Source organism: Sinocyclocheilus rhinocerous, unplaced genomic scaffold (assembly GCF_001515625.1).
Source record: "Sinocyclocheilus rhinocerous isolate Xijiao unplaced genomic scaffold, SAMN03320098_v1.1 scaffold519, whole genome shotgun sequence".
Lineage (NCBI taxonomy): Eukaryota > Metazoa > Chordata > Actinopteri > Cypriniformes > Cyprinidae > Sinocyclocheilus > Sinocyclocheilus rhinocerous.
The window spans coordinates 501,602-510,527 of NW_015665048.1; the positions used below are offsets into that span (position 1 = coordinate 501,602).

The 8,926-nt window shown below is 34.8% G+C and overlaps 1 protein-coding gene across 2 annotated transcripts in view; it reads left to right on the plus strand.

Annotated features, from left to right (window-relative positions):
* Positions 1 to 3,147: 3,147 nt before the first annotated feature.
* The window catches only part of LOC107731080 (CBP80/20-dependent translation initiation factor-like), a 34,564-nt gene continuing 28,785 nt past the window's right edge, over positions 3,148 to 8,926 (plus strand). The window contains exon 1 of one of the 2 annotated variants that reach the window (XM_016542064.1): positions 3,148 to 3,351. The gene's annotated coding sequence lies outside the window, so the exon portion shown is untranslated. The remainder of the gene's footprint in view (positions 3,352 to 8,926) is intronic. The other variant, XM_016542063.1, reaches the window with a different exon arrangement.

The following is an 8,926-nucleotide window of genomic DNA, read 5'->3' on the forward strand; positions in this document are numbered from 1 at the left end:
TATTAACTAAAACTAAAACCATAAAAAGTAAAATAAAAATATAAAATAAAATAAAAAATAGAAACTTAAACTTATTTTATTTGAGCTAGCAGCCAAGGCAACATTTCTCGTTTTTGTTTGGTATAAGTTGAAGTACTAAAATAACTAAAATAAAATAAAATAAAATTATAAATAGACATAAAAGATAATCAAATAAAAAAACAAAATTCACTAAAACTTTAACTAACATTAAAATGAAAAAAAAAGAAAATATAAAATTAAAATCTAATTAAAACTACTAACAAAAACTTTAATACTATATAAGTAATACTAAAATAATACTTGTTTGTTTGTTTGTTTATCCGTTTGACAATAATTACATTTTATTGTTGTCTATTAACTAAAACTTAAACCATAAAAAGTAAAATAAAAATAAAATAAAAAATAAAATAATATATGATATAAAAAATATAAAAACGAAAATTAAAGTTAAAAACAAAATATAGAAATAAAATCTAATTTAAAATATTAACAAAAACTATAGTAGTACATCAGTGATACTAAAATAGCACTGGTTTATTGTAATGTTTATTTTGTATCTATTTATTTTTATCAGACGTTTTGGTTGCAATGGCAAATTTTTAGGTTAAGTGTTTTTGTAATTGTCAAGCAGCAAATAGGAAAAGAGGACAACGGGTAATAGTGAGTAACAACCAAACAACAAACTTAAACTAGCAAAACTGTCTCGATGCTACTGATTTTTGGCATCATGAAGTCTCTCAGGAGGAAATGGAGATTTTGAGGTGCTCTCACAGAACGGGGGCCGGTGTGTGTGGAGGCCTGCGCTGGTGACAGGCTGTCCAGGCCGGGCGAGAGATGGAGTGATAGAGAGGATGGAGGAAGAGTCTGCAGTCTGCAGGAAGATGGATCACACCAGGAAGATTAATTAGTCTCTGACAGCGACAGCTAAAGTGTTATTGCCATCTGGAGAGTGTGGAACTTCAGGAGACTTCTGAGTGTCAGTGTGTGTGTGTGTGTGTGTGTGTGTGTGTAAGACATTAGCTTGGCAGTGCTGTTATTGATGAAAACAGTTCTCGCCAAAATGGCCAAGCGACTGAAAGGTGTCGAAGAAGGACATCACATGCGATGACCTTCACAAACAAAGTGATAATTGTGTGTGTGCGTGTGAACATGTGTTTTTGGCATGTAGAGGGAGGCGACTTTTCACTTGTCTTTTTAAAATCTTCTCAGAATACATAATAGTCAGGGAAGCGCCATATTTAATTTCTGACGGGAATGAAAATGAGGCTGTGAGGGACTGAAGTACAGCTCGATGGATCGCGCTGTTGCAGGGTTGCCAAGTCCGCGGTTTTCCCGCGAAATTGGCCTACTTTTAAACTGATTTTTCCCCCGCGGGTAAAACGTTTGACATATTGCATGAATTACATTTGACTGGAATACTTGTATTGAGATATTTTATATCCTACCATTGATAAAACTGCGCTAGATGTTAAGTTTTGTGAAGGAGGGTCACTGGTATGGAGCCTTTGAGCGGTGTTTATGATAACTATGAAATAGTGGTTTTTGATTTGTATAAAATAGATATAGTATATTATATTTAAAGTTTTGATAGTTGGGATATCGCCGTTGTTTTGTTGTTTGGGTTAGTTTTGTTCTGCAAACCTGGCAACCCTAGTATTGTTGTTCAACAACTCACCGATTGTTCAGCTTACGAAACGTCTTTCCGAAAAAAGGTGGACAAAACTCCATAAAACAGTTCTGAAAATTATGAGTTGTGGAAATTAAGCTAGGACCTTGCCATTGTAAATACTGTTAGACTATTCCTCACAACGTGGTTTACTTTCATATGATGCCCCACAACAGGGCCGTAGACAGAAAAAAAGTGGAGTGAAGTGCAACTCAACAAATATAATGTTTAGATGTTTTTTTTTTTTTTTTTTTGGCTACGTCTATAATTAGGTTATGTCTTCATTATAAATTAAAGAAATATATGTTCCAGTTAAATAGCCCAAATGCCAAGTATTACAAAACCATGTGTCTTTTACTGAACTTGCACAAGAGGGCGACAGTGAACAGACAAAGATCCACAGAGTGCGACAGAGGATATTTATGATCGCTAGGGGGCATCAGAAAACAAGGAAAGAGATATTGATAAATGTTGGCTGCACTGATGCACTTTTATATGCCATCTAATATGTGCTATTATGCGACTGAATATGCTCTGTGTATAAAAATACCTTAGTTTTCTCCTTAGAAACTAGAGTACCTTGGTACTCTAGTGATTTTTTTTTTGGACAATTAACTTTGATAACACTGTGGTATTCTTGGAAATACCTTAGACTAGAGTATCATATAAATACCATGGTAAATACATTTTAGTATTATCAAAATACTAAAAGTAAGGGAGTGAAAACTGTGATACACCAAAAAAGTAATGTACCATGGTACTTTTGAAACAATTTCGTTTAATTAGACCACCAGTTTGATAATACAATGACAATTTTATTTTAATACCTAATTTTACTTAAAATGTCAATTAACATTTTTTTTTAAAACAACAGTTTTCTTTATATGTTAGGCATCATTCACAGGTGATTTATAGATGAATACATTTATAATAAAAACATCAAATATATACATGTTGGTACTATGGTATACATCAAACTGCCATATTACAAATAAAGTCAAATATAATAAAATATAAAATAAATGAACTTTAGTACTACAGTATGAATGAAAATGCCATGATATCAAATTTTAGCAAGGGAAAAAATATTATGACACTACAAAAAGTCGTACCATAGTACTTTTGGTCCAAACATTTTTTTAAAAGTTAGACTGACATTTTATAATAAAATACTTATTCTTGTTATTAAATAATTACTTTTTATTTATAGATATATAAATGTATAGATAAATACATTTTTATATAATATTATTTTATTTATAAGTACTTTATTGGCTTTTATTTTTACAAACAATATTTCCAAAACATTAGTACAAAAATAAAATAAACTGAAATAGAAAATAAAATATTTAACATTGAGATAAGATACCGTAGAATATAACCATTCAACAAGATATTCCTTAAAAATAGCCATTGTCTTTGAACTCAAATTCCCACAATCCCCGGTTGCCACGTGCCCGCGTCCTGTCAGCAAACCGGACTAAACGTCACATTCCTGCATTCTCATCCCTGCGAGCGCGAGCGTGCGTGTGTGTGTGAGAGAGGGACGCAGGCTAATCTCTCCCTCCCGGACACGTCTCTGTCCACGGGAAACACTCATGACCGGGCGGATTTAACCCCGGAGGACACCCGGCGATCCCCGCAGGCCCGATCGCAGATCTCCGGTGAGTATTTGCGTGTGTTTAGCCGCAGATCTGAAGGTCTCGCCGGTTTGGGGTGTTTACTGTGGCGTATTCAGCGCAGCCTGTAGTAACAGCGCTCGACCGGATGGAACGTTACATTGTAACACCTCACAATAGCTGCGATCCGCAACTTTGTATTTTGTTGTTGATAGAATGTGTATCGGTTTGATCTGGCGGCGGCGGCGCTTTGATCACAGAGAAATGACAGATGTCTGGCGTCCTGATTGAACCTGATGACAGCTCAGATTCTTCTGATCACTGTGTGTGTTTTGGTTTTATTGTTGCTGTTTTGAAAGTATCCAGCCATAATAGAGAACGAATTGAAAGCAATAAAGGCACAAATGTTATGATTTTTGGAGAATAAACTGTCAGATGTGTTAGTGTTAAGTGATTAACTGATCTGGGATCTGTCGGTGTCTATATAACTATCCTCATCTTGATCATCATGAGAGTTCCTGCAGTCTCAGAGCTGGATTCTGCTGACCGGTTCTGGACTGTATTACCGGTTTCATATCACATCGATCTCCGGTGTGGTTGCATCATACACGGGCAGGGCCACAAACACACACATATGCCTGCATGCAGTTAAACAGCCCTGATTTTCCCCTGCTGCTTCACCCTCCTCATCAGCAGTGACACGCAGTTGGGCTGCATTTACACTAGTGATATATAGGCCCTTTTTCCAACTGCACTGATTATTTCTATTAAAGGTGTAGTTCACCCAAAATGAAAATATGCTGAATTTTTTTTTTTTTTTTTTTTTTTTAGATTTATGGTGTGTAAAGATGTGTTTTGGTAGTAGAATATTGCTCATTAGCAGGCCCATGCTAACCAGACAAACCCTGCTTTTTGAATATTTCATCTTTTTGAATGGTTATTTTGCATTTTTAATTTTATATTACACAAATGTCTTAAAGCCAAAAGCTGCGTGTTTGTAAGAAACGAATCCATCATTAAGGCCTTTTTAACTTCAAACCATTGCTTCTGTTGCTTCCTCTATCTGCAACATCGACTTCTGTTGTAAAAAAAAGTCATCTGGTCTGAATCAGGAGAGAAATCTGTACAGATCAAGCACCGTTTACAAGCCAAAACAGTTCTAAATGAATATGTGGGTGATTTTGATGTGAGAGACAACAGGAGATGGACTTCCCGGGGAAGCGTTATTATAGATTATGGACTCATATTTTGGCCAGAAGTATCAGTTTAAAGTTAAATGTCTTAATGATGCATTTGTTTCTTACAAGCACACAGCATTTCACTTCATAAGATGTTAATTGATGGACTGGAGTTGTGTGGGTTACTGTGATGTTTTTATCAGCTGTTTGATCTCGCATTCTGACGGCACCCATTCACTGCAGAGGATCCATTGGTGAGTGATGTAAGTGAATATTTTTGGTTTAACTATTCCTCTAAGAGTGTCTGTTATATTCATTCACTCTCTGACCTTCAGCTGTCCGGTTAATTTATGAGATCCTGGATTTGTCTGATTCGGCATATAAAGCAGTAGTTATCAGAGAGTCTAGTCTATTCTGTTTGCTGTTACCAGCATTGTGGCCAATAGTTTGGATGTCAGGTAGGCTATATTCAGCATAATTGTACTAATTACATGCTGTATATAATCATCTTCATCTCTTACTGGGGCATTAGTGCATTATTTAGCTGTGACTGTGCATGCCATTGTAATCAGAATAATTATCCGATTCTAGATCAGGGTCAGACACATTTGCTGTGCCATATTCTTTGTTGCATAATTATGACTTGATTAAATGCAATAGATCTGCATACATATACATATATAATGGACGAGAGAGGCTGGCTGTCACAAAGGTATGTAAGAGTTTTGAGTGAAATATCTTGTTCATGAATGAAAACCTCTTAAATTTTTGAATGTTAACAGTTCTTTTTTTTTGTGGTTGCATAATTGTAGCACTGATTAAATCTAGCTCCTAGCTCTAGCTCCTGTCCTGTTATTTATATTTTTTTATATTGCTGTAGTCAAAGATTTATGCATGTTTTAGTGATGTAACTGCAGTCAGTTTTAAATATATAGGGGGAAATATTTAAAGGGATTGGCGCTGTCTCACAAATCACTGTGAATTTCTCAGGATGTATGGAGGTATGTGTGTATACAGAGAGAGAGACATGTCTACACAGGCACATGTCAGTCTGAGCATCATATAGCAGAGCAATTTCACTCTTCATTAAAACTGTTAAACAAGTCATAAGGTTAATAATATAAATGCTAAATTGTATACACTTACAGTATCTGTAACGCTTCAGTCTGACTCAATCAATCTCAGAGCAGTGGATTCAGTGTGATTAGATGTGAAAGATTACATTCTGTCCTGTGTGTGTGTGTGTGTGTGTGTGTGTGTGTGTGTGTGTGGCAGGTTTGGTGAGAATTGTGGGCATGTTTGCAGATGATGGCTGGACTGTCAGATCTGATGAGAGAACTTTAAAAGCTCTATACGAAAAAGCAATTAAAAACTTATTAGAGTTAATTAATTTGTCTCATAGTCATGAAGATTCTAGATTTTTATTTGTCACATACACAGTTATATACAGAATACAACCTGCAATGAAATATTAATCTTGTCAGCTTCTTAGACTGTGTATAAAATATATAAAAAGATAAACGTATAATGAAATTAAATAATGAAAAAATTAGTAAACCTAAAATAGTGCAAAGACTGTTAACTGTATACAGTAGAACTATTTTAAGAACTGGACGATACATGTTAATTTTGCATAAAAGTGGTAAATGTTGTGGCTTTGTATAAAAAAAATTTGGAGTTCAAAGAGGTTGAGTTTTGTCTAGATTGTCAGACACATAATGGCTGTTTTGCTGACTCGTGTTGCATAGCTCAACATGCTCTGAAATGTAAATACATTCCGTGGATTGTTATCATATTACTTCCTAAGTAACATTCATTTACATTTTTAAATAATGTTCAAACATTCACAGACAGCTTCATGTTCTTCACCATTTTGGTTTGCAATTACATTTGACTAAAATGAATTTATGATGAGGGATGATGTATACTGTGAACACTAACATCATTATGCACTTATGTAATTTCACCTCTTGTTGTATAAAATCTATTCCTTGACAAGAGAGGCTTTGTTTGTCTCATAGAGCAGTGCTGATAGGGCTGTTTTAGCCGCCCACCGTTGTTTATCCAATCCCTGCTGCTCTCATCATGAACTAAGATTCTGATTGGCTCAGTCCGACAGTGTCTGTGCTTCTCATTGGTCGTTTGTGGTGCTGTGTGAGTTGGAATGTGTTCACTTCCTGCTTCTTCAGCCAATCAGAGCTGCCGAATCTCATCACATTCCATTGGGATTCAGATCACATCATATCATGAGTGTGTGAGAGAGGTAGAGACATCGGTGTGTGTGTTGTCTCTCCCTTTCCGGCTGTAATTGAGTTTTGTGGGCCTGTAGTTAAAAGACTGTGGTCGTTTCATATCTCGCATGTTCAACATATTCTCATATTACTGTGCTTGTTGTACAGAAAGACCATTTAAACAGCAGTTTTATATTGATAGTCTCTACAGATGCATTGATAATTGCTAAACTGGTAAACTAAACTCCTATGGATTATCCTGGCTGTATGTTTTACTATTTATTATATATTTTAAATGCAAATTAATAGTGTCAATGCTTATGCATCCTGTATAATAGTGTGCATATGTGCTGCTGAACACAATAACCTTGAGAGTAGAAATGAAAGCATTTGACGTTGCATTGTTGTGGATGACGTTGTTGATTGTAGGTCATACAGTACGGAGAGTGCGGCATTATCTGTCTTAAAAAGCTTTTGTATGAGCTTCATCGGTGGTTGTCTGTCATTGTAGATGTTGTTTTTTTTACTTCTGTTTGGTTGTACTTTAAATGTTTAGAGAATAAATTCTTGGTGTATATTATTTGAAGATCTGTTTGGTTGTAGTTTAACTTGATTAGAAAATGATAAGATGAGTTCAACAGGAGTTTAAGTTATATTGGTACTATGATAAACCGATTATATCAGCTAATCAGCCAGTGTTTGACCATTTTAAGATGATCCACATCCAGATTTGATATACAATGGCATTCAATAAGGCATCAGGAGCCTGATCTCTAGGTTTGAGTATAGATATTCAACAAGATCTGATCTGTGAATGAATCATAGTTGGTTGTGTGAGTGAATCGCCCATCATTCATTGAGCTGATGTTGTTCACTGTTGATTTCTTCTTGGGTTGTTTTGAGTTAAGCAGTGATCACATGACGAAGAATAAGACTGTATACACTGATTAGATCTTGTAGTTTGAGTGAAGGTTTGGTATTGTTCTTCTGTAGAACAGAACAATAGCAGTATTGTTGCTTTTGTTCTGGTGCTGCTGGACTTTAGTTTTACACCATCATCATTTCCAGCACTATAGCCCTTTCCTGGAGTTTCCTAAACCTCTGATCCTTAGTGATGCTCTGATTTTAAGAAGATCTTTGGTCTCTGAAGATCTGTGGTTCATTCTGTTAGATGTTTTGGACCATTCAGGCTTTATTTTGATAAACCTCCCCAGGGCTGCATAATTTTGGGGGGGAAATGTGGCGAATGTGCTTGTTTGTAGGGCTGCACAATTTGGCCCAAATTTTGTGATTATTTATCAATATGCCTGACTTGTCTGTAAAACATACGTTTTTGGCCCAATTTTTAATGTCATGAGACAACGATTTTTATCAGGACAAATGTCCTTTCAAAAGTTGAATTTCAAAAATTTAATTTTATAAAATGTTTTTATTTATTTTATTGTATTTATTATATTATATTGTTGAATGTTGAATCTGTATTTGCCACATAATGCTGATATGGCAATACATCAACCAACAAAATTAATATTACTAGGATTACTACTAAATATAAATATAAAAATTATTAAATAAAATGAAAAAATAAATATTACTATTTTAATATTTCACTGTAAAAATGAGAATATAAGAAAATAGTAATACTTTTAATTTTACATTACAACTGTAATATTACAACACTAGTATTTAATATTTTAATAACACTAATATTCTTAATTTTTTTTCATTTTCAAATGTTAAACCATTTAAACTTTTATTTAGATTTTTATTTTATTTCATTAAATCACAGTCTTTGCGATTTGATTTGATCAAAGTCATATCGCTATTTTGATTTTATTTAGATTATTTTGCAGCCCTACCCACCCGTGAAAACTCACTGCATTGATCATGACAGGTCATGTGATTATGTATGTAGGCCAAAGAGGCGGACTTAAAGGAGTCGTATGATGCTGCTAAAAAGAACATTATTTTGTGTATTTGGTGTAATGAAATTTATGCGGTTTAAGGTTCAAAAAACACATTATTTTCCACATACTGTATATTATTGTTTCTCCTCTATGCCCCGCCTTTCTGAAACGCGTCGATTTTTACAAAGCTCATCGGTCTGAAAAGCGAGGTGTGCTCTGATTGGCCAGCTATCCAGAGCGTTGTGATTGGCCGAATACCTCAAGCATCTGACGGAAATGTTACGCCCCTTACCACATTGTGATG